This window comes from Caretta caretta, chromosome 19, assembly GCF_965140235.1.
Source record: "Caretta caretta isolate rCarCar2 chromosome 19, rCarCar1.hap1, whole genome shotgun sequence".
NCBI lineage: Eukaryota > Metazoa > Chordata > Testudines > Cheloniidae > Caretta > Caretta caretta.
The window spans coordinates 16,486,961-16,496,807 of record NC_134224.1 but is presented as its reverse complement, the minus strand read 5'-3'; the positions used below and the strand labels follow the sequence as shown (position 1 = coordinate 16,496,807).

The 9,847-nt window shown below is 44.5% G+C and overlaps 1 long non-coding RNA gene across 1 annotated transcript; it reads right to left on the bottom strand.

Moving 5' to 3' along the window:
• Positions 1–1,255: 1,255 nt before the first annotated feature.
• On the bottom strand, positions 1,256–8,515 carry LOC125624870 (uncharacterized). Its single transcript, XR_007353410.2, has 2 exons — positions 7,907–8,515; positions 1,256–1,445 (listed from the first exon to the last, which is right to left on the bottom strand). It is a non-coding gene; the product is annotated as an uncharacterized LOC125624870 (long non-coding RNA).
• Positions 8,516–9,847: the final 1,332 nt, after the last annotated feature.

Below are 9,847 nucleotides of genomic sequence, written 5' to 3'. Positions count from 1 at the left end.
CAAGTCTCTCTGATTCAGAAGATACCACTACATCCAAATGCAAATGATTCATCCTTCTAAAAAGGTTATTTAAGGTGAGGGATGTTGTTTCTATACCTCCAGTAGGAAATAGGTGAAATATCAAATGTAATACTTATAGATATTAAGTGTTTAACTATATACTGTGTTAACACATCATTCATGTCTAGAAACCTTTTAAGATGGGTGGTACCCTCTTTTACATAAGTCCTGTTTTATTTTCTCTGAAAATCAGGCCAAATTCATAATGTCTAGTATTACTAATATGGTATTATTGTGAAGTAAAGAATAAAACACACATCAGTTTTTGCATACCCCACTTTTTTTAAAAGAAAAGTTTCTGTCCGTAAGCAGACCACACAGTACTTCCACCTCCTCCACACACAAAGCCACTGCCCCTAGTCAGAGAAAGGATTTGCACAAGAAGCTCTGGCAAGACACTCTAGCTGCCATCATCTGGAAGAGAAATTGGGATGATCTTCAGTTTATTTTAATTAGCATTGGCTTATAGTGCTTCTGTCCTCCAGGCCAGGAGCACAAATTTTGCCAGACAAAGAACCATACTGACAACTCAGCAGGAGCCCAGGAAATTCACCCACTTTGTTTGAAAGTTGAGGGAAACGCTCACATCGATGCTTACATTTGATCTAAGAAGGGGTATTCTATGCTATAAACAATAGTTGTCACAATTTCCAAAATATCCCTTTGCCCTGAAAATGAGGGCAGCAAGAGGTTATGGAATTTCATGGGTCCATTTGGCATCCTGCTGGGTGACCATTCTAGGTGAGTACAAGCTTACTAGAATTTAGATAGAAGTGCAGTAGCTACCATACCCAGAACAACATAAATGTTTGAAAAGTCTTGAATTAGATGCTTTAAATTTTCTTGACAGAAATCAGAGTTTTTATTTATTTGAGTAGCAGCCGTGTTAGTCTGTATTCGCAAAAAAAAGAAGGAGTACTTGTGGCACCTTAGAGACTAACCAATTTATTTGAGCATAAGCTTTCGTGAGCACAGCTCACTTCATCGAATGCATCTGATGAAGTGAGCTGTAGCTCACGAAAGCTTATGCTCAAATAAATTGGTTAGTCTCTAAGGTGCCACAAGTACTCCTTTTCTATTTATTTGGTTTTCCTCGTTAACTGCATTAGATGAAAGACTGAGCTACAGCAGTATAAGAAATAGCATGCTACATAGCGTTCACAGATGAGACAAATGAAAAACTTGAACTCCATAATCAGCAGAAGCAGGGACTGAAGTTTTAATAAGATTGGAACGACTGGGTTCTAGAGAACCTGTTGTACTACTACTGATGCTGTGTCTTCACTCAGTCGTTCAGAGCGTCGCTGGATAAAAACCTGAGTCAGTCTCTGAGGTGGGAAGTTGGTAGTTACGCAGGCAGCAGCACATTCTCAGCCAAGCTGTGGCTGCAAAAAACAAAAACAGAGACTTGTTCAGCTTCCCAACCAGAGACAGTATTCAATAAAGATACAATGCAAACAAAATCTACCTCTTAGGAGACTAACTAGGGAGCCTCTTACTTCTATGTTAGCAAGATACATCCAACCCATATCAGTGGTGACTAGAAGTCATCACGACTGACAGCTATTTATTGGCCAACATGGAACAGGTCTGGTAGGTCACAGTCCAGGTCCTAGTTGACAGGAGTTCACTTTACACCACAAGTGACACCTTTGTTGGCTGTCTGAGCAGAGACAAAGGAACAAGCGGGTCATGCCATGGAGACTATAAGCACTAAAATCACAGATGTGTAAAAAAAGCTGCTTAACTTTGGAGCACACTTCCTATTAAAAATATTTCTTTTCAGGTAGGCTTTTAATTCTGGCTTTAAACTTTCTCAGTATAAGGGAAATGGCAAAAAAAAAAATCCATTTGCTCAAGTCTCAATCTCTATGTAGCTTTTCTTTCATAGGAAAACCTAAAGACCAACAGATTATTATACGAGAGGAAAACCCGGATTCTTTCTATATTGCTGCAACATGTGCTGAGAATAAATACTTAAGTAACCTCAGCATTTATTCTTCAACTGCTGGCTGCTGACCTACCAGGAAATATATGCATAGCTGAAGTAAGTATGGAAGAAAACTTTCTACAAAGATAAATTTACTGAATTGTGATAATAATTTCACTTTCCCAGCTTCCTGAAATGAGTCTGAGATTCCAAACAAGGAGAGCAATATCTCAGGGGAAGCGGAGGAAGAAGTGGAACTGAACACACACGATTCTTTTTATTCATTCACACACTAAGATGCCTTTGTAAAAGGAGAGTTGAGATTATATATAGACAAACGCTTATGCAGAGGACAGCAGAGCATGGCTATAACAACTCTGAAAGTGTTTAAAAGTTAAGCTAATTTGAGCAAACAGACATGATGAAAATTATACTCCAGGATTTCCTTTCTGTTTGAACCATGAAAAGTTATATCCAACAACAAACAAGCACTTTAGCTAAAGGAGTATCTCTGGAGCTCCTCTTTCCTGGCTAGAAGTTTGGATGTAGGAGAAACCATCCCTGACACACTCTTCCAAACTGCATGTGATGCAAGGGCAAGAATATTGCATTCACTTTGCTATAACAAAGCCCTGTCCCCAAACCTGCACATACTCTTGCTCAAGTACAGCACATGCATGATTTGGCACATTGGAGGACAGCACACGTCTCAGCCATGTACCCTAGCACAAAGCCACATACTCTTTTGCTGCAAGGGGGATTGACCCAAGAGTAAGACTCAACTGTGAAGAACAAGTTCTCACCGCAAACTCAAACGAAGGTGCTAAATCAGCATATCTAAATTGGGTCCATCAGCCTCCAAGTTTTCTTTCTGGTTTTGCTCTAGCCACAAGAGGGTGAAACTGCCACAAGATACTCTATCCTCTTCATTTACATATCTGCTGAAAGGGATCATAATTTACAAGCCTTCCAGTCATACAACAGAACAAGTTCTCAGACTAGTCAAAATCTGAAACACTTATGAATGCTTCCAGGTTGACTCCATGAGGAGTCTTTTCTCAGTATTACATATTACAGAATGATGCTCCATGGATTAAGAGGAGTTAAAAGCCCTTAACATCTTGAATGTTGGTGCACAGCCATGAAGCTCGTCATATCCTTCAAGAATCCCCCCAAAGAACAAACCTATACATAAAATGCAAGTACTCCTAAACTCAGGATCTGTGGGGCAACACAGTCCAAAAGGCATCATGTTCCTCCCACTGGAAAAAGGCACATTGTGTCAATCCCCAGATTATTTGAGCTGCATGAATAAGTTTCAGAAGGGCCATCTCAGCCAGAAGCCTGGTGAACCTGACATGTGATTAAGAATGGGGCTAGTCAGGGAAAGGGGATGGGGAGAAAGAAAAGGAGTACTTGTGGCATCCTAGAGACTAACAAATTTATTTGAGCATTAAACAAACGGATGGGATGGGGAGAGAAACCTTTTCAGTATCAGGAGGAGGACTTCAGAATTCCTGGTGTGGTAGTCAATGGTACAAACTCAGCAGGGTTGGGCATGGATGAAAAACCAAGTAAAAGCAAGAGTACTGCAGGAAGCAGTGTTAGTGATTCAGAACACTTCACACATTCCTAACACCAGAGTCAGAACTGAGCCAGTGCATCAATATGCAGTTCGGAGGCCCTAAAGTAAGAAGGTGATTATCTTCCACAGGCCACATAAACCCAGGAAGATTTGTGATCGTTAGGGATCCCTTTTTTATCTCCAGTAATTACATTTCATCTCAATTCACCACGCAGTTTCAATTAGATATGGTTTTCTAAATGGTCTGTACTGAAATGCTACGAGCTGTTAAACAGCTGCCACCTTTCACCCTCTAGGGAAGTGAAGTGTGTGTGGTTTTTTTATATATATATATATATATATATATATATATGTTTCAGAGTAGCAGCCGTGTTAGTCTGTATTCGCAAAAAGAAAAAGGAGTACTTGTGGCACCTTAGAGACTAACCAATTTATTTGAGCATAAGCTTTTCGTGAGCTACAGCTCACTTTAAACTACGTTGGGACTAAAACTCTTACAAAAGTAAAATATTTAACATTAAATGGGATTCTTACGAAGCATGTTTTATTTCCTCCCTACAGTTCAATTTTAATGGTAATTTTAAATAACTATATATAACAAATGGAAAAAACACTATTTATGGAACATTAATGTTGTATAGTTAAATATTCAGAAGTCAAAAACCTGGAAGTTAAAAGCTTGAATAACCTTAAATCTTAAACCCCATGCATGAAAGAGTTATGTACATGAAGTACAAATTTCTACATTTACTTACGAAATTACGTGTATTTTTCACATAATACAATTATTTCTAGGCTTGGCTATGTATTTAGCTAAAATAAGATGTGATTAGGTAATTAAAAAAAGACAACAGAAATCATGTTACTGGCACTGTTTCGGATTATTAAAAGCGAAAGCATTTTTAAAATCTAGTTTAATTCTCACTGTTCATGTTTCATTTACTTTTTATATTTATCTCAGCTTGGAGAATGAAAATCAATCAATTCAGTTTCACTTTTGTTTATTCTGGTTTTAAAACTGGAGTTGTTCTTTAAATTGTGGGAACTTATATACTGGTCTTAGATTTAAAAAAAAAAATACAACTTTGACTTTACAAATATTAAAATAGCAGCCAAGCTAAAGTTGATAGTGGCCAAGTTGAATTTTACTGTGTCCCAAATTCAGAGAAGTAAAGTTGGTGCAATTTTTTCAGCCCACCATAGACCTCACAACAACAACAAAAGTGTACTCCACACGCAATATGCCGTTTTCAAATTCTCCTTACTATGTCAAATCAAACACACACACCCACAAGCAGCAGCTCTCTTGCTCATTTGACAACTACGTCTCTGCCAAGTTTCACTCTGAACTTCAGTTCCTCATATTCTTGACATATCCCTGGGTTGTTGTTTTTTTTAAAGTATAAACTAGAGTTTGTTTTCAAAAGGTAGAGGAAAATTAACATTCTTATCCCCTTCTCTCAAAAATAACTGATGAGGCTGTTCCAGCCCCCGCACACACAGGAAAACACACCCCACTACACAAATGCCTTTGGGTAGAAGACTCAAAGACTTTGGAAATTTCTGAGCAGGGACAATCGGGGAGATGATCACGGGGACTGTTTTCAAACTTCACGACATCCAAGGAACATAAAACCTACTCACTGTAGGCAAGTGGGAAGCTTGCTAAGGTGAGTGAGAATCTGAGCCTCTGTTAGGAAAAAAAAATCCCCCACTGATTTTAGCCGTAATGCTTGTGAAGACCTTCTAAATATGGATTGAGCATAAATTGATTCCTCAGTCTGCAGATAGCCCCAGTGGCTCTGCTGCTGCTGCTCATAGCTTTGCCAAACACCAGCAGAGTGAAAAAAAACACCACTGCTCTGGTCAGTTTTTCTTCTGCTATTCAGATCCTTGTGGGCATCAGTGAAACAGATTCCTGAAAAGATCCAATTCACAGAGGCTGAGGGAAGGGCATTTTAGTAGTAGAGGCCTCTACCGCTCCCAGAAGTCAGGAAGCTCTAGGCCAGGAGGAAGACTGAACAATCCCTTTTTGCTGCCTGGAGGCTGCAAAACAGCCAGGAGAAAGTTCTTTTTCCCTTGTGGAGGCTAATATGAAATATGATGAAGCCCCAAACTGGTTCCAGGAAGAGCCCCCAGTAAAATTCTCAGCCCCAAGGTGTTGTTCTCTGGATCCTGCTAACCCAAACTTTCCATTTTATATCTACTTCTGGCTATTAAGTTTAGTCTTCTCACTAGGAGGCGTCTGGAAAATTTTCAAACCCTGAGGGCTTTAATGGCTATCACCGATCCTTGCGGTAATAAATAAAAATCTAAAGGAATGCTGGCTTTTCAAGAACCATGGCATATGAAATCCATTTTTTAAAAAGATTAATAGCATAACTCAACATCACACTTCATATGAACATTTTGGGGACATTAAAACCAAGATGAGAATCAGATAAAAATAGTAGGCTGAAGAAATTCCATTTTAACTATTTTAATTTTATATGTTTTTTATGCCTGGTTATAAGTCTTTCCATTTCCTGGATAAATACAAATTACCTCCAAGTTGTCCTGTTTTCCAGTCAATGAAGTAAACTAAACATTTTTCCTAAATGCCATAACTTGAATTTAAATTAGAAAAACAGCACAAATTACTTTGCTGTACACATGGTTTAATGCTTCACTTCAGGAAAAGTACAATTCCTGAAAAACATTTGCTTTATGGATTTCTCTGGCAAACTGCCTCTAAAACAAAGTAGCATGTTTCTAAGATACCCAGAAAAGGTATTAATTTCAACACATTTATTTCTTACAGAGAGGTTAACTTCTGATTGCATTTTACTCTCTAGTGCACTATAAGTTTACCCTTTTCACTGCATGTTAATCTTTAACAGGCATTTATATAGAAATGACTGTATTTAAATATGCTTAGTCTGGTACAGAGAAAATGTATTCTCTTCACAAGTCTTTAACACAGTCTTTTCAATTAGTTCAACTAGCCTATTTTGGGGTCTACAGAGACATAACATAGGTTGGCTGGAACTTTATCTTCAACTTGCTATTTTAATTGGCATAAAACTCCTTTAATTTTGAACGAACTGTTCAAACTGATAGCTTATTAAGCTGCTAGCACGATAAAACTTAGGAATTCTTGTGGTCTGAAACCTGTTCAAAGAAGAACTTAGTTAAAATCATCATATTATGTTAGTCTGGAATATAAATTTGCAGTGGCACCATAACCACAACAGTAACTACTTGGGAGCAGGATGGGGAGGAGAATCGGGAGTTTGGTTGTTTTTTCAAAGGAATGGTCACAGCTATAACCTAGTAACATTGCAACAACTGTCATGGGATAAAAAGAGGGACAAGGTGGGTGATTATTGGACCATCTTCCCTTGGTGAAAGAGACAAGCTTTCGAGCTGCACAGAGCTCTTGGCCTGAAGAACAGTGTGGCTCAAAAGCTGGTCTCTTTCACCAACAGGAGATGGTCCAACAAAAGATATTGCCTCACCAACACTGCCTCTCCAAACCCTGGGACCAGCACGGCTACGACAACACTACAAACACGGATTAAAAAGTGAGTCTAACAGCCTTTCACAGTAATTATCTGTAAGTAAAGTGAGTTAGGAGTCTATTCTATATTCATTTCTCATATAACACCACTCTTGGTAAATAGCTTTTTCTATAGTAAAAGTACTATAATCACAGAACTGCTCTTGTAATAGAAACACCATCATTACAGCAGCAGTATGAGAATGAATTAGGTAATATTAAAGATTCCGTGTTAGAACAAACACTGCTTTTTGAGCTGATCTCTACTCCGCCTCATGGAGAGATAAAGGTGCTAATTAAGAGCACTAGAAGAGGCTACCTCACCTTAAGACTGACAACAGAGATCAGAGCAAAGACTACAAAATAACTGGAGGCCATTAGAGAAAGAGACTGTGTAAAAACCAGGGAAATTGTGAGATCTTTATAAGACTACAAATACAGACCTAGGAAAGTTTGTAATGAGTCATTTCAGATCTCAGTAACTTAAAGCAACACAGGCTGACCACCCTGTACAAAAAGTGCAAAGAAAACCACAAAAAACATGATAATACAAGTCATTCGTGCAGAAGCTTAAAAAAAAGGATAGGGGCACAACATTTCTCTCTTCAGGGCTATATTTTATGAAAATTGTCAAATGATGTCCCATTGTTTAACTTTATTTCCATCTCATTGTTCATTTTCCCTTTTTGCAGGTTAAGTAAGCTCTGATGCTCTATAAGCCTAAGTGACAATTTATGACAAAATCTGGAGCAACTTCAATAGCCTCGGCAAGACAGCATTAAACGAAAAAGACCTTTTTTACTGGCTGATGTTTGTAGCTCCGTACGTGCACCAATGCATACACCGAAGTTTGCAGAGATCAGACCTGGACCAGGGCCGAGAAGAGTGAACGCACCAACTGAAACCATAGCTCTCCCTGACTGGTGCAACTTTACACAGCAACAGAAGGGCGCCAGTCTGTCCAGAGCTCGTTTCACGGACAGCGGTGCAGGGGCCGGGCCCCGGAGGGGTGGGCAAGGGGAGAGAAGTCACGGGCGGGGGCATGCCGCAGGCTAGACGGGAAGCTCTGGCGATCCTGGCAGATTGAGAGGGCGGAGCCTTAAGATGGCCAGGAAAAGGGGAGACCCCCAAGGAAACCTGAGCTGCACTGGAGGCGGGGTGGGAGTTGGGGAAGCAGCACCTGAACTCAAGAGCAAGAGAACAGACCCCTTCACGTGGGGAAACGGAGCACCCGGGCGGCGGGGGACTGGGAACTCCGGGGGGGGCAGGAGTCCCCCGGACTGGACGGGGGCTGGCTACCCTGAAAAGCACTGGAGATGAAGGGGCAAGAGCCCCTGGCGGCAGGGGGGCTGGGCACCCCGGGCCGGAGAGGCGGGGGCCCCTGTCTGAAGGAGGCAGTGGGGGCTGGGCACCCCGGGCCGGAGGGGCGGGGGGGCAGTGGGGGCTGGGCACCCCGGGGCAGTGGGGGCTGGGCACCCCGGGCCGGAGGGGCGGGGGGGCAGTGGGGGCTGGGCACCCCGGCGCGGAGGGGCGGGGGCCCCTGTCTGAAGGAGGCAGTGGGGGCTGGGCACCCCGGGGCGGGGGGGCAGTGGGGGCTGGGCACCCCGGGGCGGGGGGGCGGGAGCCCCTGTCTGAAGGAGGCAGTGGGGGCTGGGCACCCCGGCGCGGAGGGGCGGGGGGGCAGTGGGGGCTGGGCACCCCGGGGCGGGGGGGCGGGGGCCCCTGTCTGAAGGAGGCAGTGGGGGCTGGGCACCCCGGGGCGGGGGGGCGGGGGCCCCTGTCTGAAGGAGGCAGTGGGGGCTGGGCCCTACCCCTTACCTGGCCCGTGCCGGGGGCGGTGTTCAGGGGCCTCCGCGCGGCGCTGGGGGGGGGGGAGGGGGCGGTGCCGCTTCTGCAACGGCCACGCGCGTGTGAGCAGCAGAGAGACTGACACGGGCCGGGACACGCCCCCTGGCGCCGGGGACACGCCCCCTGGCGCCGGGCCCCGCCCCCCGGCCGGCTGTGTGGGAGGCCTTCCATGCGAGCGTGAGGTGGCAGCCAGGTCTGCTGGTGGGGGCTGAGGGTACCCAGTCTCCCATGGGTGGGGGGTTCTTGTGCGCTGCCCCCTCCTGGGGGACCAGGCCCCCCTGAGCTGGGGTCAGGGCGACACCCCTGAGCGCAGGGGCTGGGGATGTGCCCTGCACTACTCTGCCCCCACTGAGCACCCGCTAGACCTGGGCAGGGGCTGCCTCCCCAGCCCTTATGTTTCCTAGGCCAGCTGGGAATACTGCAGAGGGGTGCCACCTGCCTAACCACGCAAACCCAAAGACCCTGGCCCTGCCCCTTCTTTGAGGCCACGCCCCTATCCCACCCCTCTTCTGCGGCCCCGCTTCCGCTCACTCCATCCCCCTCCCTCTGTCACTTGCTCGCCCCCACTCACTTTCACCAGGCAGGGGCAGGGGGTTGCGCTGCAGGATGCGGGCTCTGGGAGGGAGTTTGGGTGCAGGCTCTAGGCTGGGGAAGGGTTTGGGGTGCAGGAGGGGGTGCAGGTGCTGGAAGGGAATCAGAATTACAGACTTTAAGGTCAGAAGGGACGATTATGATCGTCTAGGCTGACCTCCTGCACAACACAGGCCACAGAATTTCCCTCACCCACTCCTGTAACAAACCCCTAACCTATGTCTGAGCTACTGAAGTCCAGTAGCACCCCGGGGCGGGGGGGCAGTGGGGGCTGGGCACCCCGGTTTAAAGACTT